A 24,210-nucleotide genomic window follows, 5' to 3' on the forward strand; every position below is an offset into this window, starting at 1 on the left:
GAAGGGATAAAAAAAAGCCACACGGGGCTTTCGTGAGTTTCATGAGTACGAAGAGTGTCATGTCAGTGTAGAAGCATTTTCGTAGTCAAGTTTTCCATTCGCTTGGATATGATCAACCTTCGCTTCAGAACTGCAAGCCATAAATGCTGGTTTTGCCTACGATTCTTTCCAATAGTTGGAAGGGATAAGTGACATAATCACGATTTCTTTCCAAATGTCGCGAACTCCAGCTTCCACTGGCTTGCCACTTGAGAATTAAAATGTCACCTTTAAAAAATTTTTCCGAGTCCCTTTATTAGTCTCTTAAAATTCTTTCCCCATTCTGCGGAGTATAAACAGAGTAGTTATACATCACGGAAGGAGTTCCGAAGTCGATGGATGTTCATCTATTTTTAAAACGACAGAATCATTCAAAATTTATTGCATGGCTCATTGATAAGTACACAACATCACAATCGTCAATCATCATTATGGTAAACACAAATTTCTATACAACATAATAAAATATAAAATGCTGTCTACAGAGTACCATGCCCATACAAGTCAGTGTATTCAAGAAAGCAGCAATACCTTGAAAGATTTTTTAATATTTTTAAATCATCATCAATATAGTTGTTGAATATATTTAAAATGGAAATAAACTTGCTTATTTCACTTTTAAATCAATTAAACTCTGGCCTAACTTATATGGTTTGAACAGAGATTGATTTTTCTTTCTTTTCTGTTTTAAGTATTTTATTGAAATATTAATTTTACTAATTAAGTTCTCTCACAATTCAATTACAAAAATATTATAAATGAATTTATTTGATACTTTAAAAACAAGAACTTTCGTCATCCTATCTTAAACTTATTCCCTTAGGCTTAAGCCTAAGAAAATAAGTTTAAACATCTAAGTCCCACTTTTCCAAAGGCTCATTATGGAGCTTCTAAAATATTTTTGATTGATTTATGCTCTTGTGATAGATAAATATCGGCATCATATCTGCAAAAAACAAATTCTTTCTTAAGTTTTTTCCTAATATGTATAGTATAAATATACATTTAAAAATGTCAAATTTCAGATGTAATCTCGACGTTTTTATTCAAAGACTTCAATTTTCGTGAAAAAAATTATTACAGAAATTTGTATTTTATTGAATGATAACCTGAAATTTTATGTTACAGAATATTATATTAGGAATTCTGCAAACAGAATGTGATTTAATTGTGCATTGTCATCCATTAAAGATGGAAGATCATTCCCCTCAAAATATACCATCATTTAATAGAAGAGTTCCCCATTAAAGACAAGGAACGTGTAAAAGGGAAAAAAATCCACTTCTGAAGATAAAATCCTAGTTTTTTTAACAGTTCGGGGTATATTTTTCCTTGAGTCATCTTTTCTTATCTTCCTCACAGTGATAAATGCAACTATTCTGGAAACACCACTTCCCTGTGTAATCTAAGTATTTTACTATGACTAACCTTATCAGCTTCATCCATTTTATTTATACTTTCGAGAAGAGACTTTTTTTTTTCTGATTTTTAAAAAAATGTTTTCTTTTTACCCCTTTAGTAAACGCCTTATATTTCCCTCGTTTCCACTCGTGTTTAGTTTGAAATTACCAACCCCAATCTCTTAAACGTAAAACATATAAATCGCTTTTATAAATTTTTTTAAGTTTTATTTTTTTTTTTATAAAATGTACAATGTACATAGATGTCGCAACATTATATCGCCCATATGACCATTTTAAAAAATACAAATAAGATTTGGATGATTACAGCTTTACTATATTTATATTTTTATGTAAAATAAATAAACCCTCTAACGCCTTTTATTCTCCGGAAACAAAAATTTATCCTTCAATGCAAAATATTGAAAAATGGAGATCATCTGATTTCACTCCTGACGACAAAATTTATGAGAGTCAATTTCTCCCTTATCCATCATGTTTATTTGGATTAAGTAGGTACTAAAAGGAAACCGTAGCAAATAATAATAATAATCAAATAGCGATCGACATTTTCCAAAATTATCACACCTGCTTTAAACATATACAGTATTTAGTTTGAAGGAGAGCCTTAGGTTGTGTTTATTTATAACAATTGTTAGAACATATCAGCACCACTGCGCCATCTATACTCTTTGGCGTATTTATTAATGACTCTCTCCATAAACAGATTTTGATTAAAAACAAAGTAGTGCTAAATCTTCACTAAAATTAATAAAAAGTTTATTAATTTTATAAAGATTGTATAACCACTTTTACTACTTTTCACGGAACATCAGCATGCGAAATATATTATTTATGAAACTTAGTCAAGCTCATACTGTTATTTAATTACTGTTAATAATACGTTGACGACGATGTACTTGAATTAAAAATTATAATACCGGAATTAACTCACGTAAAATATGATTTATTAGTATAATTTTCGCCTGAGTATCACAGACTTCTTCAGTACATTTATAAAAATAATTAAACAATAACTGACAAATCCAAAAGGAATTGTTATTGTTTAATTATAAGTTATTGTTTAATTATCTTTATAAATGTACTGAAGATGCCTGTGATACTCACGTAAATAATATTTTAATTTGAGTTAATTCCGTTATTATAATTTTTAATTCATATGTCTACTCACGGTATTTCCTTATTGAGACGATGTACTTGAAATAGCATCACCCGAAGAGAGAAAAAATTACAAAACAGATTACGAAATCCATTCTCGTTTTGTGTCATATTCTAGGATTGCAAGAACCATTTTCCTGTACGCATTAATCGAATGACTACTTCAACAAGTTAATAAGCAGTTCCATGATTTTATTTCACTATCATAAGCTTCTCTTCTCATCTCTTTTCCTTAAAGTGTTAGGCCTAATTATTTCACAGAAGCCCAATTAATCTATGACATTTCTGGTTATATAATTGCGTATTATTTGGCTAGTTTATCTCTCTTAAGATAAAAACCCGAGTTTCTAGGAGAAGAAATATTTGGCTAGCTTGTAATAAAAGTTCTTTGTGTCCTTGACAGGCTTCGAGCCCAGGCTTTTTCAGAAAGGGCATCATCGTTACCAAACTAAGCTGTAGAAATTTTTCTTTACCTCATTTTTATAAGACTATGCAAGAACATCTGAATAACACGCACACGCTATCGTTGAATTGGATATACGATGTTTTTCTCAAAGAGTTTTTTATTTTTATTTTATTTCTCTCAAGGTCATCGGACAAAACATCATGTTAGGTCATAGTACAGGCTGATTACGTATTTAAGTTGATGCTTATGTTTATTAGACTGGTTCTCTCTGTGTGAATGGTAACCTATGAGACATATTCTTATGCGAAAGTCAGGAGCATAAATATATGTCCTTAGTAGTGTCAGATGAAGGGAGAAAGTGAGTCGAAAACATCGAAGTGTGACAATTTCTTTTAATTTCTGCGGAGGATCATTTCTGCTTATTCTTCAATGCCACCATTAGCTACATCTTGCATCGCATCCCCCCACAGATTCTAAATGAAAGTCCAACCGGAAGGAAATCACTTCAACGGGTTCAATGCGATTGCAACAGGTGGATTCTTATTAAGTGATCTGGATGAACATGGTTAAAATCCAACACTTGGTGAAATAGATTTAAGTATAACGCTAGGGATCTGATCATTCAACGCTTTCATAAACAACATCAAAAAAGCAGTGGTGAAGCCACTCACATACACAGAGTAAATAAATACGACTCCCACCTTGTGAGTCAGATAAAAAATATAAACATCCTACAGATATATTCTTAACGTTCTGAACAGAGTTGCAAGAGCGCAGTATTTGCTCTTCGGTTAGAAAGGCAATGGTCTGCATTCTGTGTATTTCACAAGGGCCTTTTCAACTGAAGGTGAATTAGATGATTTCATACGAAGGTGGCAGGGGTTCCAAATGATATCAAACGTTCTGATCTCATTGAAGATTTTTTACCCGCTTATAAATATCATTTGAAGGATGTTGTTGTAATGGTTAAGCAATTTAAATTATGAAAGCGTCACTGTATATCAACTCATAAACTTTCTACAAGAATGTAGACTTTTCTTTTAAATTTATAATTTTTCGCTACTTGACTACTTCATTTTTATGTTTGGGATATCTGTAACAGAAAAAAAAAATAGCAAATCTGTTTCACCTTTGTTCTGTCAAGACAGGTCGATTGTGCAAGCATCATGGCTAAATCTAATGATAACTGAATATTATCATTCTAAAAGCTTTTCGTTATTTTGTTAAGAATCTGTCTGCTATGGAACAGATTCTTAAAACGTGTTTTGCTTCTTATTTGTGCGGGCATATTAATAAGTTTTTGCACACATGTTAATTCGATCCGCGCTCACTAGCCTAGCTGATATATTGTCTGTAGATGTGAGGGTCGGTTTGACTGCTTGCGGGCAAACAGAAAAACCCAGCTATTGGGAGTAAAATCCTGCCATCTTTTTATGATATACTGTACTTACCCACTTTTAGTTCGAAATGCCGTTATACATACCTTCAGTCAACCTTATGTATGTTCAGTAAACCTTATTCCTGTTGGTTGTTCATACATACCAACAGGAATCAAACCCAGGATTTTCCTATTAAAGAGCATAATAGCCACGACAATGACTTCTAATATTTTCTAAAATTTTCATAAAAGAGAAGATCTAAATATTTCTATTTAGACCTTTTTCTAGTTGTAAAAAAAAAACAGTCAATAGGTTTTTTCCCTACTCATGAGAACCGTTATATGAACATAATAACAGCATGTTTTCTCGAAGTGCGTCTAAAAAAGAAGCAAGAATTTCAGGGGCGAATGTTGGTCTTGAAATTCACTCTTGCTCTTGTTATCATTCAAGGAATGAGAGGTGTGACTGGAGTCTGATTAGCGGAATAATGAATTACTGACCATTTAAAACTATATATTTAGAAATGTATGTACATTTAATCATACAAATACAACATTTATTTTACAAATGATATTCTACCTTTTTCAATTTAGCTACTTGAATACAAATTCTACCCTACGGTTCTTCTTCATAAACTGGTCAATAACATGGTCATAAAAAGTTGGTTGTAACTTAATTTTTCAATGCAACACGCACACTTGTAAAGGCTGGCTGAAGCTCACTGGCTAGAGCTACTTTGACTGCGTATGGCCTTGTATTTAAGACGACGTGACGGGAGCGGAAATGGTTATGCGCGCGCATGAAATCACAGTGGTGCAGCGAAGACCTGGAAGCTCCTACAACCGAGCAAGCCAAGGTAGCTTTGAGTGGACGAGCAAGCATCGGCCTTCGATACACAACGCAAAGCTTAATTATTGCCGCGCAAGCTTAAGACGTCTTCTGTCTACAAAAATAAAAGCCTAAATGGAATGCTTATAAATGAATGCATTTATTAACAAATAAATATTACTTCTTTCTCAATTAATGAGCTTGCGCAGCAAGCATGGAGAATTCGCCACTGACGAATTTATATTCATAGATATAAACATTAAGATTGGTTGATCGGCTGTTTCGGATTTCCGGCCGAAGTGGTGAAGGTTTTGAAGCCTATGGTATTATGTTTATAAATTGCGTTTGTTGGAAAACTGGCCAGAAGAATCCAGGTCTTTCCAACCATGAGCGTCGTGAAAACAAAATGAGCGGCAGAGGAAAATATACTACAGCAGATTATGAGAAATACACCGCCATCCAGTTCTCTCTCTCTCTCTCTCACACACACACACACACACACACACACACACACACACACACACACACACACACACACACACACACACACACACACACACACACACACACACACACACACACACACACACACACACACACACACACACACACACACACACACACACACACACACACACACACACACACACACACACACACACACACACACACACACACACACACACACAAAATCAATAAGTAAATAAAAGTAGGACAACGAACAAAAGCAATCTTTTAGCATCGACCACAATAATTGTGCGCACTGTATGTACGTTTTGATTGACGTATAAACACATCATGGCCGGTAAGGTGGTTAGTCATCTTATTTTTACTTCTCTATTTTACATCCTGTTGGTCTCACCATTCTTTAGTTCTATTAACGAAGACAGCATATATAACTAGAGCCACGTCACAAACACATGACTAAATACTAAGGTCGAAATAGTGTCAAAGAAACCTTAGTAAGTAGACATCAAAATAGACTGCTAAAAAGCACTTATAAATAATTGTTGAATCGTTGAATAAAGAATTGTTATTAAATAAAGAATTGTTGAAAAAGTGTTTTGAATCAATTTTATTTTGAAAGTTATATTTCTGTATGTATTAGAACTTTTTTTAATCATATTATAATAACAATCATGGGGAAAAAATAATGATCACTAAAAACATTACTCCTCAAAAAGCTTACATCTTTTATATGAAAGTCTTCTTTAAAAAGGTGAATTATTCATAAAAAGCTGCTACCCTTCCCAATGGATTGACTCGCTCTAACAATAACAACTAGAAAGCATCTGGACACAAAGAACTTGCTGGCGTTGAGAAACATCACTACACCAACGTTTACAAAGAGAATGAGGGGGTTGTAATTAGCAGCCATATTCCAAAGTACCACACAGGCAAAATACTGAGAGAGAGAGAGAGAAAGGTTAATCGAAAGTTTCAGAAGATATGATCATGTTGCTTTCTGGGTGAGGTTGCAGCAGGAGAGAAAGATGGAACATTCGTGCGACACCTCTTAAACCAGCATGCTCTAAAATGACTGATAAACAATCTTCTGAACAAAAAACACTCAGATAGATGGAAGCAATGCTGATTTGTGCAGATTGGTTGGTATCAAGCAAATCCCTTGGACTGTACTGGATGCTGTCATTCGGACAGTTTGCAGAGTGGTCGCCTGGAAAAGTCATTCAAGGCAACTTTATATCACCTTAAAAAAAAATAAAACAAATAAGCATCAATAAATGAACCATCTGATATGAAAAAAAAAAAAAAAACCAGTCACGTATTGCGCAGGTAGTTGGCTAGAATTTACAAGCGCATGTTAAGTGGCATTATTTTTTATTAGTAGAACTGCTGTTGCTGGAATTTCAAAAGATGAATTTATATCTTTGCCGGCAAATAAAACAATAATGTCAGCCAAGTAGCCGCTTCTAAATTGCGGCTAACCTTCTACTTATTTCCTCATTACTTGATTTACCGTTTACATATAAAGTGCTTACTCTGTTTATTTAGGAGCTTCTTTTTAAGTAAGCTAGATAAATTTATATGGAAGAGAGAGAGAGAGAGAGAGAGAGAAATCATCAAAAGAGTAGGCTAGCAGTATATGATACTACTGCAATAATATAAGATACTACAATAAAAAGAACAGATCACAAAATTGTTGATAGGAAGCTAGTAATAATGTAATCTTAATTATGCATTACTAACATCACAAAATCGGTGCACTATCTTAAGATATCTTCACATATCAAGAAATGATGATGATAGATCCCATACATTCAGTAATTTGAAATATCATCAATATGCTTCAGTAGAACTGTCAATAATAATGTACGAATAAAATAAATCTCCACTTTACTATACTTTCTAAAATGTTGTGTTTTATTTTTATTTTTTATTTTTTTGTGAATAATTAGTATAATTGAATTTTAGGTAAGCGTTCTCCGTAGTCTCTACAGTTACACTTTTGCACAATGGGATATTGCGCAAATGTGATGAGTGAAGAGACATTGAACATGCGGACCTCCCATGATGAGTCTTTGATTCCATGGAGGTTTTTATAATAATAATAATAATAATAATAATAATAATAATAATAATAATAAACAAATTTCCTTTCACATATTATAAGTTAGTGTATTGCTAGCATACGAATTATTAAATAAAACTTAACTTCGCAAACTAAAAGTACACTGACTCGACCACTTTCCCTCTCCTGTAAGTAATCATTTGCGTATTAAACAGAAACTTTCTATGATATGAAAATTAACTAGGCAGAAGATGATATCGATACCAAACAGAAACAGAAAATAAAAGGTACAAATTGTGTGTAAACGTAAGAAGTCTACTTAATCGCGAATGAAACGTACAAAAACTAGTCCAGGCGAACGTAATAGGCAAAATGGCAAGGAAGTAAGTATTATACTAGAATATAGCCTGAAAGGCTTCAGTTTATATAAAGCTATTATTATGTCTGTCAATTGCCTATGTACTCCAGCCTGCTTTGTGAAATGAAAAACTCTGTTAGCTTCATATGAGACCACCTGGAGGAGAATGAGAATTTGAACCGGTTTTCTCAACTGAAGGGGGCAATTTTATATCTGTATATATGCATACAATTAAGATTAATCTCCTTTTCACCTTACATTACCGATATATTATAAAATTTAAAAAAAAAAAGAAAGAAAAGAAATCATTCCTGAATTTGAGGATCAGGCCAAGCTTCTTCATTGCTGGGGAGGATATCTCATTGTCAGCATATTAATACACTACTACAAGTACCCTCGAAAGGTATTAATATTCACTATAGAAAATAAAACTGTAATGGTCCTAGTAGTGTTTTATTTTGTAATTTTAAATTGTTGCATTCTACAACAATTTAAATTACATTCACCAACACATTAATATTCCATATAAAAGCTTACAATTCTGATGAGTCATGGATAAAATGTCTATAGATGCTACTGTTGAACAGTTTTATTTTATCAACATCTAATAAGCTCTATTATTATACTGGCATTTCCATGGAGTCCGAAGACTCATTGAGGAAATTTTTTGAAAAATGTATGACAAATATCACACACGTTAAAAATGAATAAAAATGATTCTCCTGTATGAAAACCTCTAATATAAACTCATACAACTAATTTGCAAATATAATTTATAATATTTGTCTTAATAATTTATTAAAAAAAAAAACTTCCGCTAACACAAATCTAGTAGTTTTACGTACATGACATAAAAAACATTTTTCTAGAAAAAAAAATTTCATGAAAGGCATTTAATCCGCTAAAGATATTATAAAAAATCTTATTGCATCAAAATTAGGACGTCACAATTTGGAATCTCCTCTTTGTTTTTTAGTAATTATAAGATTTTATCATATTAATAATAGGTAAATAAAAGTGACTCATGATGCAAGAATGAAAAACAAAACTTGTAGCTTTTGGTGTTGAGAGTACGAAACTGTTCGCTGGGATTATACCCATCAATCTACGTGACGTCAGCGGTTATAGGCGTAGCTTGTGAGCAGGCATCTGTGAGTAAGCAGCTGCCATAGAGAACTGGCACAAGTCCAAATAAAAGTACTGTGAACGATACACAACACACTCACACACACGCATAATCACGCTGGGTATGCCGGTGCTGTCAAAGGAGTAGAAGAACAGAATCGAAAATGATGTGGAGGAAAAAAATTAAACGGTGAGTATGTTTTCGTGTGAATGTTTTAACATGTGGATAATAATTTAAAACTTTCTCCAGCTGTTAAGATTACCATTTGAGTATACATGGTGCTGCAGTCTCCGACCTCGGATGAACGAAACCTCACTTCGCTTTTAGTATCGTTATACGATCTTGATAGCTGATAACGATAATCACATTGCGATTGTATACATACTGATGTGATGGAGAGAGAATGTTTATTTTTCCCGAGTCCTAACTCGCATCAGCAAATACCAATTTCTAATTTAATTATTTAAACACTATTTTTAAAGCATGTAACGTGTTTAAGCCACTTTTGTTTTCATTCTTAAAGTGGCTGTCTTGTTTTGGTTATTTAACTTTAAAAGGAAGTTAAAAAAAGTTTAGGTGACAACTGAAAAATATACTGGCGAGTTTATTTTTATTTCGTAATTTCCCTTTCGGTTTCTAATTCTTCACTGTCGTACATAAGCACAATATATATATATATATATATATAGATAGAGAGAGAGACCAATTTTTCCTACAGTTGCAACAAAGCTGGGATGTGTGGTCTCATGATAGTAAATATTAAAAGTGGTATTTTAAAAATAACTTGCCGTCGGTTTTCGGGTAACTTTATGGTTTCGATGAACGGCATCATTTTCTTATGTGCTAATTGTAATTAAATTATTCCGTTGTTCCTTTACCTAAGAATAATATAAAAAAATCTGTCTAAATTCCTCATATTTTACTTCCACGGTCTTTTTTTTTAATATAAACTATAATTTTACTGAAATAACATAAATACGTTGAGATCCTATTATAATATATGACTATACTGTAGTCATATATTATACAGCCACTTTAAGAATGAAAACATAAATCACTGTTTGTTTTACTTCTTGTCAATTCTTTATGCGATTTCCACAAATGAAAGGTTGTAAGCTGTATTAGTATAGTGGGTGGACTAAGGTTAGATATGTGAATTGTTATTGATATAATATATATATATATATATATATATATATATATATATCCAGAATTAGAAATCACAATTTTCTCTGGAGCTGTGCAACTATATTACAAGTTTGTGTTATAAATGGAATTTTTGTTATTGCTGTCAAACTGGAATAGAAAAGTGAATTACAGGAGCATTGTGTCGCATGATAACTGACCAATAAACCTGAATTATTATTTTTTCCCCTTGTATTCACCATTGATGCAGTATACTACACAGTAACTAAGGCATGTCATTTACATTTAGTTACTGATATGCACTATTACTTTTGTGTTCACTTTGGTCAGGTGGCTGGCAGTTGGTGTTATCTTAACAAAGGTAAATTTGATCTGGTGAGTTTTTAATAGTCTATGCTAGGTGATCAACAAATAACTTGAAGGTTTTCTTAATAGTAGGGTGTAACCCGTTAGCTAGTAAATGATATTCTTAAGAATATTTACTGTAGTGTATTGATGTATTGATTTATTAGTCTTCTGTTTTTAAACTAGCAGAGCAGCACTGTTGAGATCAGCATCAAAGTTTTATTGGTTGTGTTATTTATTTGTATTGGTTCAGACTTAAACGTTGTATTGACATGTAATTAACTTTCAAAATGTCTTAATTGTGTGGCATTGTACCTATTGCAATAAAATGCACTGATTTATTTTGAAGTATAGAGATAATGATAAAAAAATAGTGATTATGGCAGCATACAGGAAAGCATAAAAAATTACATGGTAGGAATATTCATTTTCCATCTGTAGAATATAAATGATTGTCCAACTGGCTGTTTTATAAAGCTTTTCTTTACTAATTCAAGAATTAACAGGATGGTATTTTTATAAAATAGAATGGTAAACATATTGCATTTTAATATTTATTATTTTTCTCTCAATTTTTATTTTAAGCATATTGTATTATGGCAAATGAACTAAAGAGAACCATAATGTAATTATAATAGCTGAATATAAATGAAAACAATTGTGTATTTTGGTGAAAAGTGGCAATAAGAAGAATATTGGGAGAAGTCCATTTTTCAGATCAGTTTATATTATCCCATCCTTGGGAAGCAACTATATTTGGAATCTTGCTAGCTATCACAGATACTTTGTTACAAAGCTTGATACATTTTAGAGAATACTAAATAGTTTTATTGTTAAGGACCTCCCTATTATAAGACTCATTATGGGAGGTCACTGATGAGACATTAATTTATCTGATAGTTGTTATGTTTGATTGCTTTTATCACAAAAAATTGATAGGACAGGACACCAATGATTAAGAAAGAAAATAATAATAGCTTGATTATTGGTTCATACAAGATTATTAGTACTAAATTGTATGTGACATGGGTTCTAATTTGTGTGATGTGTGCCCTGAAAGGATTTTGCATTTCAGAATGCATACTTCTTTATTTTAAAGAATTAAACTGATAAATTTCAAAAACTAATGCATTACATTGCCTTTTGTGGGAAAATTGATGTGTGCCCTGAAAGGATTTTGCATTTCAGAATGCATACTTCTTTATTTTAAAGAATTAAACTGATAAATTTCAAAAACTAATGCATTACATTGCCTTTTGTGGGAAAATTGCTATTTAAGGCTTAGTATAGACAATAATTTTAGTTTATACGATTTACTTTGAGATGTATAGATCAGGTGACTACTTATTCAAGTAGTTGAACTGAACAAATGAATTTATAATTGTGCTCTAAGTTTAACCAATGAATGACCAAACAGATGATACTATACTATACATGCAGTTAATCACTCACAGCACAAAAACAGTGCCAGGTCTGCATTTTAGAATAAAATTTTCACATTATCTAACCCTAAGCCCATCCATGATAGTAATATACTATAGGCTTAGTTTTTTGTGGATGGGATTCATGTAAAAAAAAATTCAGATTTCAGCTCATATGGATCTCCAATTAGTGATGCTAACAGACCAAGTAAAGCATTATAAATGTCTCATCCTTCATTCTTGGCAATTTAAAAACTCCTTGTTAAAGGAGTTGTTGAATGTAATACCTATATGTTATTGACTATTACTAATTTGCAGTCTTTTACAAAGAGATTTTAAGAAACTGATAATGTGCTGCACAATACCAGTAGTTTTATTGAATGCAGTGGTAGTCATGTAACAGGCTACAAAAATGATCAGCTATTGAATGTTTATTTTATACAGTATCATCTGAACAGAACTAATATAGTATCATAATTAGAAGAAACACACATATAAACCACAGTGAAAATTATTTAATTGTAAATATTTCATCCTAAGTATCTTAGGACATCATCAGTACAGTATTTAAACAAAATTAGGAATAACATACAGTTAGGGCGCATGATTACAATAGAATCTCATGAAAACGTGCATAACGTGGGAAGTAGGAAAAAAAAATCATTAAAGGCATCTCAGAACGTCTTTCAAAAATTATGAAGAAATACAATTTTGCCACTACTTACAAACCTATCAACCAAATTTACAACTTGTTACCTTCTCCTAAGGACAAACTCTCACCTTTGATGGTGCCTGGCGTTTATGAGATTCCATGCTCATGCAAATTATCTTACTTTGGACAGAGAGGTAGGTCTGTTCAGAAACGCATCTCGGAACATCAAGACCACATTCGTCTTCTTAAACCGCAGAAATCTGGCCTCTCTCAACACGGAATTGAAAATCCAAACCATAGGATCCATTGGGAAAAGGCTAAACTTTTACATAGATCTTTATTTAAACATGAACGTTTATACAAAGAAAGTTCTGAAGCCCTACTACACAGACCAAACCTAAACTGCAACGACATTCTTACTATTCCTAAAGTATGGGAAATTATCATACAAAATTGTGTTAAATAATTAACGTTTTTTTTTTTTTTTTTTTTTTACTTCCCACGTTATGCACGTTTTCATGAGATTCTATTGTAATCATGCGCCCTAACTGTATGTTATTCCTAATTTTGTTTAAATACTGTACTGATGATGTCTTAAGATACTTAGGATGAAATATTTACAATTAAATAATTTTCACTGTGGTTTATACGTGTGTTTCTTCTAATTATGAACGCACCACAGGTTTTGTTATTTAAAAAAATAATATAGTATCAGATGGTGGATTATCAAAAGGTAGAAAAGGGAGTAGGAATAAAAACAACAAATATATTTGTGATAGTTATTGGTAGTTGTATAAGGAATGTGATGAGTGAAAAATGCATTGCCACAGAGATGATACTTGAAATTTATGCTCTATGCTGAGTACCATGGGTATTGTAGAAGTTAGTTAGACATTTCATGTTGATTCCTTTGACTACATTGGAATCCTTTCATAAAAGTATTTGATTTATTTTTTATGTGGTATTCATTTTTTTTTTTCCCTTGTTGCTTCTTCTCATTCATTTCTCTACTTTTGTCTAGTGTTTCTACGAACTAGCTGGCCTGGTGTTGACCAAGTGGTTAGCGTATCCACTCTCCAGCCAAAAGGCTGTGGGTTCAAATCCTGCCATGGGCTTGGATGTTTATGATTGTCTGTGGAAATATTAGTGGTGGTGGTGGGTGGTAGATGGCATTGGTGTAGTTGGTGGAGGAGGAGGATTGAGTGGTGGAGACAGAGCTGTAGAGCAGGTATCCCCACCTCGATGAGTCCTTGGATTCCCTGGAAGTGTCACATAATAATAACTAATTACTAAATTTCTGTTAATTTTAGATTACTATAATTATGTTTTTTGAAAATCCAAATTTTATTTAATACAGCTCAGTTATTATAATGAAAATTATACTTTATTTTCTCAGGCATCTCTATTGATTCAGCAGAAGTTGCCTCAGAATGTCACAATCTTGGGCACTTGCCTCTGGATCCACTCTGCCCCTTATCACCAAGGGATGCATGCGACCAGATTTGTTCACAGACTTAATCATCTGGAAGGCACAAATTTTAGGAAAACAGTTTCCTTGCCTTATGTTGCCATCTGTCTCTCACTTTATCTATCATATTTGTATATGATGAAGACTAATCGTCCTATTTTGATTAGTCTACATATTCTCATTCTAGTACCGTCGACAGAGTGTAGCATAGAGGCAGCCTGCCTCACAGCGCAGCTTAATAAGGGCGCTCGTTCAGCCATGCTGTGGTAGGCGGTGTCGCTATGCTAACAACTCCTGTTAGCATAGCAAGTGCGGAAAGAAGTCTTTCCAAGCTTAAACTGATTGAAAATTATTCGCGAACAGCGATGACTCAAGAAAGATTGCTTGGTCTAGCAACTATATCGATAGAAGCAGACATAACTTATAATTTAAATTTAGATGATCTTATAAAAAGTTTTATTGTGCGATATCCCCATAGGCAAACATATAATTAATATTATTATGTAATTGTTTTGCATTAATGTTTCTCTTTTAATAAAAAAAAATTGCAATTGTAGACTTTATATTTTTGTCTTATAATCCATCAGGGCAATATTTGTTTGCCTCAGGGCATGATCTAATCTGGCAATGGCCCTGTGTCATTCCTTTATTTTCTCTTCAAGTTCATCTTTCCTTTTATCTTCTAACCTTTATTTTCTTCCATTTTTTTAATATTCTCTGTTGCTATTTATTTAGAATGTAAAGTGTTTCAAATTCCTACCAATCTGTTTAAGATATTACATGCTAAATACTTGTAATTAATTACTGTTATTATTTTCTAAACTTTTTATTAACCTATTTACTTTTTTTTTACTGCATTTCATACTTTTTAGTAGCATATTAAATTCTGCATATGTGTTTTATAATTATATAGAAACTCGCAGATTTTGTTCTCACATGCATAATCTATCTGGCTCTTTTGTTGTTATTTATTTATTTTTTAATCTTCTGTCTGTTATATATAATCCTATACTTTTTGCAAATAACTTCTATATTATTTGTCCCTCATTGCTGTGGGATCTGAATACTAAATTACCTTCTATTTTAATAATTTACAAAGTTTATTCTTATCAGAAGTCATTAAATACATCTTACCGAACTTGAAACTCATTCACTGCCTCTTTTCTCACATTCTGTAGTGGTCATCTGGTCACTTACTCCCTTCCAAGTCATGCTTTCCGTTGCTCTCTTATGCATCTCCTAGAAATGGCCTTTTTATTTTTCCTTTATTTCTGCATAATAAATAATCTCCCCTGATAAAATTTCTTCACTTGTAAGAGATATGATAGAACAGGGGAGAGAGAAGGATTTTATTGGTTAGATACAATGCAGAATTTTTCATAATAGTCAGAAATGGGAGAAAAAATAATAATCTCAATGAGCTGAGTATGGTATATAACCAGAAAGGATATTGAGTGCAGTGATGCTCAGTTAATTTAAGGAGAGGTAAGCAAAGCAACAACTAGATCAGATCTGACATGAGTTAGATTCCATGGTCTAGTAGTAAGTACTGGTTCAAATTCCATATAATCTCTGTTTCTGTAATCAAATTGAATCCTACCCTCTATAATCTTTTCACTAATCCTCTTACTAACAAGATGATGAATGCATTGGCAGGGGAGATGCATATATATGATGGTGTACTTAGATTTTACAAAGGCTTTTGAAGGATTGTCACACAACAGGCTGGTAAGTAAATTGAAATGGATGGGATTGGATAACAGACTGGTGAGTTGGATAGGTGACTGACTGTCAGATAGCTATTCCAAAAGAGGAAAGTCACTAGTGGTTTTCCACAGAGTGATGGCTCCAAAACACAGTGTGTTTTGGAACCATCATTGTTCAACTTGTATATTAACAATATTATTACAGGTTTAACTAGAGATATGCAACTGTTTACAGATGAATGATGCAAAATTGGGGAGAACAGTGAGGAGTCAAGCAGATGTTGTGACCTTTTAGGAGGACTTGAGTAGATTGTATGAGTGAGGAAGTGAATTAACTCAGTTCAATATTCCAAAGCGTAAGGTTCTGAAATTTGGTAAGTAATGATGGGATCAGGGGCAAATTCTCCATGCTTGCTGCACAAGCTCATTACTTGAGAAAGAAATAATGTTTATTTGTTAATAAATGCATGAAATGGAATGCTTATAAATAAGCATTCCATTTAGGCTTTTATTTTTGTAGACAGAAGACATCTTAAGCTTGCATGGCAATAATTGAGCTTTGCATTGTGTATTGAAGGTCGATGCTTGCTTGTCTAGTCAAAGCAACCTTGGCTTGCTCGGTTGTGTGAGCTTCCAGGTCCTAGCTACAGCACTGTGATTTCATGCGCACGTATAGCCATTTCCGCTCCCTTCATGTCATCTTAAACACAGGCTATATGCAGTGAAAGTAGCTCTAGCCAGTGAGCTTCAGCCCGTCTTTACAAGTGTGCGTGTTGCTTGAGAAAATTAAGTTACAACCATGATGTTATTGACCAGTTCATAAAGAAGAACCATAGGGTAGAATTTGTATTCAAGTAGCTAAATTGAAAAAGATAGGATATCATTTGTAAAATAAATGTTGTATTTGTATGATTAAATGTACATAAATTTCTAAATATATAGTTTTAAATGGCCAGTACTTGATTATTCCACTAATCAGATTTCAATCACACCTCTCACTCCCTGAATGATAACAAGAGCAAGGGTGAATTTCAAGACCAGCATTCGCCCCTGGATAGGATGCAAAGTATATACACTTGGAAAATGTTGAAGGAGTGAAAGATCTGGGAGGAGTTATTATTATTCCTGACACCTCCAAGGAGTCCGAAGACTCATCGCGGGAGGACACCTACAACTGTCTCAACCACTACTACGAATCAACGCCATCTACCGCCCACCTCCACAACTAGTATGTTTTGTCTGTAAATTGCATGTGTTCTGAAGGGCCGATTTGTCTGTATGCGGGATGAAAAACCCGAGTTTCCGGGAGAAAAAACCCTGCTACCTCCGTATGAGATCGGCTAACTCACCTTCGATTGAAATCGACCAGACAAAGATTCCTCCCGTCGCGACGAGAATCGAACTTAGGCCTATTCCAATCGAAGGGCGCGATGTACCGTCATTCTTCCAATTGCGCTACGGAGTTGTGTGGGAAGGGCCTGAAGTTCAGGGGTCACATTATACAAGTTGTGAAGTTATCACATTGGATTATGGCAATGATGCAAAGGACCTTCACTTGCAGAAATAAAGAGGTGGTTTCATTGTATATGCTAATCAGCTCATGTATGGATTATTGTGCACAGATTTGGTTATCTGGTTTTCGTGGGAATGAGGATATATCAGACAGAGTCTAGAGAATATTAACTGAGGTGGTAATTGATCTTTGGATTGGGAGGAGTAGAGGGCATACAAGTTGATCAAGGGTTATTACCAGGTTGATGTGGAAGAAATTTTCATAGAACAAGAAGTCATCTCTGGAATTGTATAAGAATGATGTAACAAAAAGCAAATGAGTGAGGAGCAGGCTTTTTCCATGGAGAGTAGTTAGTGATTGGAATGCATTGTCTGCAGTTGTGATTGAATGTGGACACATTGAATGAGTTTAAAGCACAGCTTGATGAGTTTTGTGTGATAATGTGTACCTCTTGTGATGAATATCTTGTTTTTGCTTGCTCTTGGCATAAAACTTCTAAAGATAGTTATATAAAATAATATTTATTTTTTATGGTATCCCAACATAAGTTATTCAGCCTATAATAGACATTAGTTATACATTTGTAGAAGGGATTTGGGACAAAGAAAAAACTTTCTTGAATAAGATTTGAATGTCTGCAGATTGTAATATTAAGAAAATATAAGAAAGAAGCTATATTATGATTCTATTCCTCCATGAAGTCCGAAGACTCATTGCAGGTGACCCAAACTATCCACACAATCTATTATACCTTGAACTCATCAACAAAGCACTTGCAACTGACTGGTAACCCATTCCATTCATTCACAACTCTCCTACTGAAAAATATAGTCCTCACACCTCTATTAACCACACTTTTACTCAACTTCCAGTGATGACCTCATGTTCTGTCCCCTCTAGCCTGGAACATTTCCCCTGCATCAAGCCTATAAAACTCTTTAACTTAAATGTTTCTATCACCCCCTTCCTCATAGGACACATTCCACATACCACTCACCATCTTGAGTGCTTGCCTCTGAATCCTCTCCACCACTTCATCTCAAAGAATCCCCAGGAGACTAGACCTGAGCACAGTAATCCAGATGTGAACCTATCAATAACAACTTCTTTATCTCTACTTGTTAGTCTGCTCTTTAATATCCAAGTAAGCATATGAGCTACCTTGACAATCTTAGCAATATGCCCTCTATACTTCTCCTGTGTACTACCACCCACAAATCCCTAGCTTCGTCTATTTCGTGGAGTACAGTTTCATCAGTGTAGTACACAGCTTATGATCAATTTATTCCAAAGTGCATAACTTTACATTTCTCCATATTAAACTGATCCCATTATCTTTTGCCATTGACTGCCTATTTAAATCATCCTGCAAGCTCTCCACAATGTCTTGGTTAACTATTACTCTGCCCAATTTTGCATCATCAGCAAAACAACTGAATATTTCCTTTCAAATTATTTCCTATATCATTTATTTACAAATTAATAAGCGACTCTGTAGTGCAATTGGAAGGTACGTTGCACCCTTCGATTGGAAAAAGCCTAAGTTCGATTCTCATTGTGACAGGAAGAATCTTTATATGAACTTTTTCAGTTGAAGGTGAGTTACCTGATCTCATATGGAGATAGCAGGGTTTTTCTTTTGAAAACTTGGGTTTTCATCCTGCATACAGACAAATCAGCCCTTCAGAACACACGCAATTTACAAACAAAAAATACTATTTGTGGTGGTGGGCGGTAGATGGCATTGATGTGGATGATTGGTAGTAAGGTTTGGTGTAGTGGTAGTGGTGGAGACGGAGAGTTGTACAGTAGGTATCCTCCTGCAGTGAGTCTTCGGACTCCTTGGAGGTGTCACTAATAATAATAAATTAAACAGTAGTGGTCCTAGCACTGACCCCCCCCCCCTCGTATGAGACTGGATAATTCATCTTCAGTTGAAAAGCCCTTATAAAGATTGTCTTGCATCTTAAAAGGATTCAAATCCTGCTTTTTTTTTCAACCAGATGGTATCATCTATACCAGCTGAACCCCTATCATTGCATTGAATAGGTTTATGAAACCAAGTTAATTGGCTGTGATGGGCCATCACACTAACACATTATATGGAAGACAAGGTGAGACTGTACATATACATGATATATGTACATAGGCAGGTGCAGTCATGGTTTTGTGGTAATTATTGAAAAAATAAATAAAAGGAAATGTTCATACACTCAAGTAAATAAAGGAAAAAAAGCATACCACTGTAAAATTCAACAATTTTTGTGTAATTTTTTTTTTTTTGGGGGGGGGGAGAAGAAGATGGTGACATTATCATCAGGATTTGATTCCACTGAAAAAAAAAAAAAAATTAAATAGTTGTTTTTCATATATAATATCAGGTGTTGGTGATCATATGACTGATGCAATATAATCAAATATTAATTGTTGGCTGTAAAATTGGTTAGATGGTAGTCGAAATTAATTAATTAATACAAGTAGTATTAGGTTATGACACAATAAGCTGTATAACTGTTTTCACGTAATAAGACCATTTTAAACCAGGACAAATATCACTCGAAAGTCACTAGTAGAGTGCTTGAAATGGAGAATAATTAGTTGCTGAACTTCAGTGAAAAATGACTGAAACATTGACCAGCCGTAAAATATTCGAGGCATAAATGTCTCATATTACGTGTTATTAGTCATCTGTTTTCATCTGAATTCTGTTCATATACTACTTTTTGATATCTGTCCATCAGCCACTCTCTTATCCACATAACTGTCATATCCATCCCCATTTGTTTTAATTTTCAGAGTTCCATGTGGTATTCTGTCAACTGCCTTTGTAAAATCCAGCAGGATCATCATGTAGCCATTTCCTTTATCCAGCTCAGCTGTCACTATTATAAAGAGTTAGTAAATTATTAAGGCATGACCAACCCTTCACAAAGCCATGTTGCCCCTCATAGAATATCATATTCTTATCCACCCATTCTTGAATTCTCTTTTTGACCAATTTCTCCAGTACTTTTACCACCACTCCTCATGTATTGATTGGTCTATAATTTGCTACTGCAATCTTAGAACCTCCCTTATGGAAATGAATTATTTTGCCCTCTTTCCACTCCTTTGGTACTATACCAGAGCTGTTAATTGAATGTTATCTTGCACATTCTTGTAAAATGCACGCTGATATTCCATATAATCCGCAGCCATATTTATTTAAATTGAGATTTTGCAATATCATAAGAACCTCCAATTAATCCACCTCTGTTATTCCAAAGAACAATAATGAGAATAAACAGGGAGGTAGAAAAATTGGAAAGGGGTGGTGACTATAGGAGTTTTTTTTATTTTTTTTAACAGATTTAGATTAAAAGAATTATAGAAGGGGTGCTTAAGGGTCAAAGCTATATAACTGAGAGGAGACCTCCACATAGCCTTTAAAGGAATGCGGAGAACCGACCAGGACTTCTGACCTAATGTCCAATCCTCACTTTCTCATGGTGCACCCTGTTAGGTATCTACCTGGATACTGAACGAACGAGGATGGGCTGGCAATTTGGGATTTAGTCAACCAAATTGTATTCTTATTGGCTTAAACCAAAATACAAAATGTGGTACAACATGACAAAATTTCATGCCAGCTGGTGGGGTCACCCAGTTAAACAAGGCCCCGTTGTTTTTGCCAGGGAACCAGGGTGAACAGCAAAAAGTCAGCTACTGGAGCAAATCTGAAAACACACCCCAACTCAACATCACCAGAGTTAAAGATTGGTACTATCAACATAAGAAGTCTGAATGGCAAAGAAATGGAGCTAGCTGAGGAATTAGATAAGTACCAAATCGACATAATAGGGGTGACTGAAACAAAAAAAGACAAAAACTGGTGAGATCTTTCTGAGCAATAAATACAAAATGTTATATTCAGGAAATGACAATCAAGGAAAAGAAGGAGTAGCCATAGTCATGGGAGGACTTTGACAAGAACATAGAAAATAAATATCATAAGATATTCTGGAGATTGTTGAAGCTTAGAAATGGAGGAAAGAGTGCTGTAAAAGGAGTTAGAGATGATAAAGGTGACATGAAAACAGGAGAAAAAGATATCCTTGAAGTATGGATTAATTACTTTGAAAAATTGCTAAATGAAACAAGCAGAGACAGCACAGAGGTAAAAAACACTCAACAGGCATACAGTCAGGAATACATATCCATACTTGAAGTAGAAAAAGTCATCAAAGGCTTGTGGAAAGGCAGCAGGAGTAGATGATATTCGACCAGAAATGCTGAAGTATGGTGGTATAAAAGTCTTATAGTGGCTGCACTGCATAGTTCAGAAAGCCTGGACAGAGGGACGAATTCCCAATGATTGGAGTAGAGCTCTCATAGTACCCATATATAAAAAGGGAAATAAAACAATGTGAGAATTACAAAGAGGTATTTCCCTACTGAGTGTTCCTGGCAAGATTTATGCAAGTGTACTTGAGAAACGGTTGAGAAGAATTCTGGAAGAAAAGCTTGGTGAAGAACAAGCTGGATTCTGTCAAATAGATGCTGTCAGGATCAGATCTTCACTTTACGACAAATAGTTGAGAAAGCATGGGAATATAACAGAGATCTATATTTAAGTTTTGTAGATCTGGAAAAGGCATATGACAAGGTACCAAGAGAGAAGCTATTCAATATGCTACAGTTATATGGTGTCAAAGGGGCATTATATCAAGCAATACTTAGTCTTTATTTGAGTTGTAAGTCAGCAGTTAGAATTGAAGGAAGTACAGGAAGATGGTTTAATGTTAAATCTGGTGTGAGACAAGGATGTACATTATCCCCTCTGTTATTCATGATCTGTATGGATCACATTATGAAGGAAAGTGGTATTAAACATGATATCAAAATTGGAGATGTTAATGTCAGCGCTTTGCTTTATGTGGACGATGTTATACTTCTAAATAAATCTGCTTCAAGTCTGCAAGATTCGTTGACTAAATTGAATAACTGTTGTAATAGATATGGTATGAAGGTCAGCAATAAAAAGACAATGAAAATAGGCAGAATCGTTGAAAATGTGAACTGCGTTGTGAACGGAGAACCTGTGGGACAAGTAAAACATTTCAGCTGCTTAGGCAAGTTTTTTAGTGAAGATGGTAAATTAAATATGGAAATCGACAATAGAATCAACAAAGCGGGTATGGTAGGAAGTCAATTGAATAAATTCATATGGAATAAAAGAGAAATTAGTTGGAACACTAAATTAGCTGTATACAAGACAGTGTTCAAACCAATTTTAACTTATGGATCTGAAGGCTGGATCAGAAGTAAAACACTTGACCAAAGACTAGAGACTGCATATATGAGAGTCCTGAGAAAGATTAAAGGCATGAACAGATGGCATCAATGGCAATAACATATTAAAAATGAGGATATTAGGAAAGAATACGACTTTGTCAGCATCCAGGAATGTGTTAGCAGAGCTAATCTAAGGTGGTATGGTCACTTAAACAGAATGGGTGAGGAAAGATTAGCAAAACAAGTGTTCTCTGCCAGGTTGGCAGGAAAACGACCCAGAGGAAGACCAAGATATAGGTGGATTGATACTGTACAAAGTTCCTTAGATGATAGAAATATAAGATCTGATAATGTCGGATTCTTGACAAGTAACAGACTAATTTGGAGGAAAATTGTAGATAGGAAGTTAGTAATGATGTAAATTTTTCATGTAGTACTATCATATCCTGTACACCCCCTTGAGGGTACATGGCAGGAATTTGATGATGATGAATTATAGAATGCTAATTGTAATAAATGGTTCCTTTTTACTTTGATTTACTTTTTTATTTATTTATAAATCTGCCTTGTTTGCATTCAGGCATCATCTGGTACTCTCTCTCTCTCGCTCCACCCATAGCCATTTCTATCCCTTTTGCACCCTAGTGAAATTTTTAGTACTATCTTCTCTCATTACACTAAAAACTCTTATTAAAATTCTCTACATGAGAATACAAGAAATGAACTGAAGTGTTATGTAATGATAGCAGATGAGTTGTGTTTGTTGGGAGTAGAGACTGAGAGGATGGATAGGAAATGCTTAGGCAAAATAACTCAGCAAATGCAATGCAGATGATCATTATGAGGATATTGACTATGGTAACATTACCATAATCGAAGTTTCCAGTAATGTCAGCAGCTTTGAATTCTTGAGGAAAAATTATCATGTCCATCATAATTATCATACTGGAGGGAGAATGAAAATCTGAAGTTTTGGATTTGATCTTGATTGATGTCATTCTTGCACCAGTGAGAGATCATTTGGTCTTAATTTGAGAAAGAAGGTAAGCATACAGCAATCTCAAGGAAAGAGGAATTCATGTAGAATAATGAGGTGATTATAATAGATTTAGGAAGTAGCAGGAGCCAATAACAGATGGATGAACTTGAAGAGGGAGAGATGAGTAGTGGGTGGGAGCTTGTTAAGAAATATTTAATACAGTGAAAAATTGTATACGTTAATAAAGAGACAGGAGGTTAAACAGATGACCATCAGATCATAGGAAACTAGCTTAGTCAAATCAAATGAAATACCAAAGAATTCTTGATATGCAGCAAGTAATAGGGAATAGGATAGGGAAGTTATAGAAGCAGAAATAATTGAATTTACTGAGTTCACTTTATGAGGGTGTATCATCTAGATGGAGATATGCAATGACTGCAAACATTATGAGAACAGGG

General features: G+C 34.0%; 1 protein-coding gene and 1 long non-coding RNA gene across 2 annotated transcripts in view; one reads left to right on the plus strand and one right to left on the minus strand.

Moving 5' to 3' along the window:
- Positions 1-898: 898 nt before the first annotated feature.
- LOC150096222 (uncharacterized) overlaps positions 899-24,210 on the minus strand; it is a 160,012-nt gene continuing 136,700 nt past the window's right edge. The window contains exon 3 of the long non-coding RNA XR_016549927.1: positions 899-985. This is a non-coding gene — a long non-coding RNA (uncharacterized LOC150096222). The remainder of the gene's footprint in view (positions 986-24,210) is intronic.
- LOC150096223 (seizure protein 6 homolog) overlaps positions 9,331-24,210 on the plus strand; it is a 93,379-nt gene continuing 78,499 nt past the window's right edge. The window contains exon 1 of the mRNA XM_090409105.1: positions 9,331-9,434. The gene's annotated coding sequence lies outside the window, so the exon portion shown is untranslated. The remainder of the gene's footprint in view (positions 9,435-24,210) is intronic.

This window comes from Typopeltis vanoorti, chromosome 19, assembly GCF_054136105.1.
Source record: "Typopeltis vanoorti isolate ZY-2024b chromosome 19, IOZ_Tvanoo_1.0, whole genome shotgun sequence".
In the NCBI taxonomy this organism is placed as follows: domain Eukaryota; kingdom Metazoa; phylum Arthropoda; class Arachnida; order Uropygi; family Thelyphonidae; genus Typopeltis; species Typopeltis vanoorti.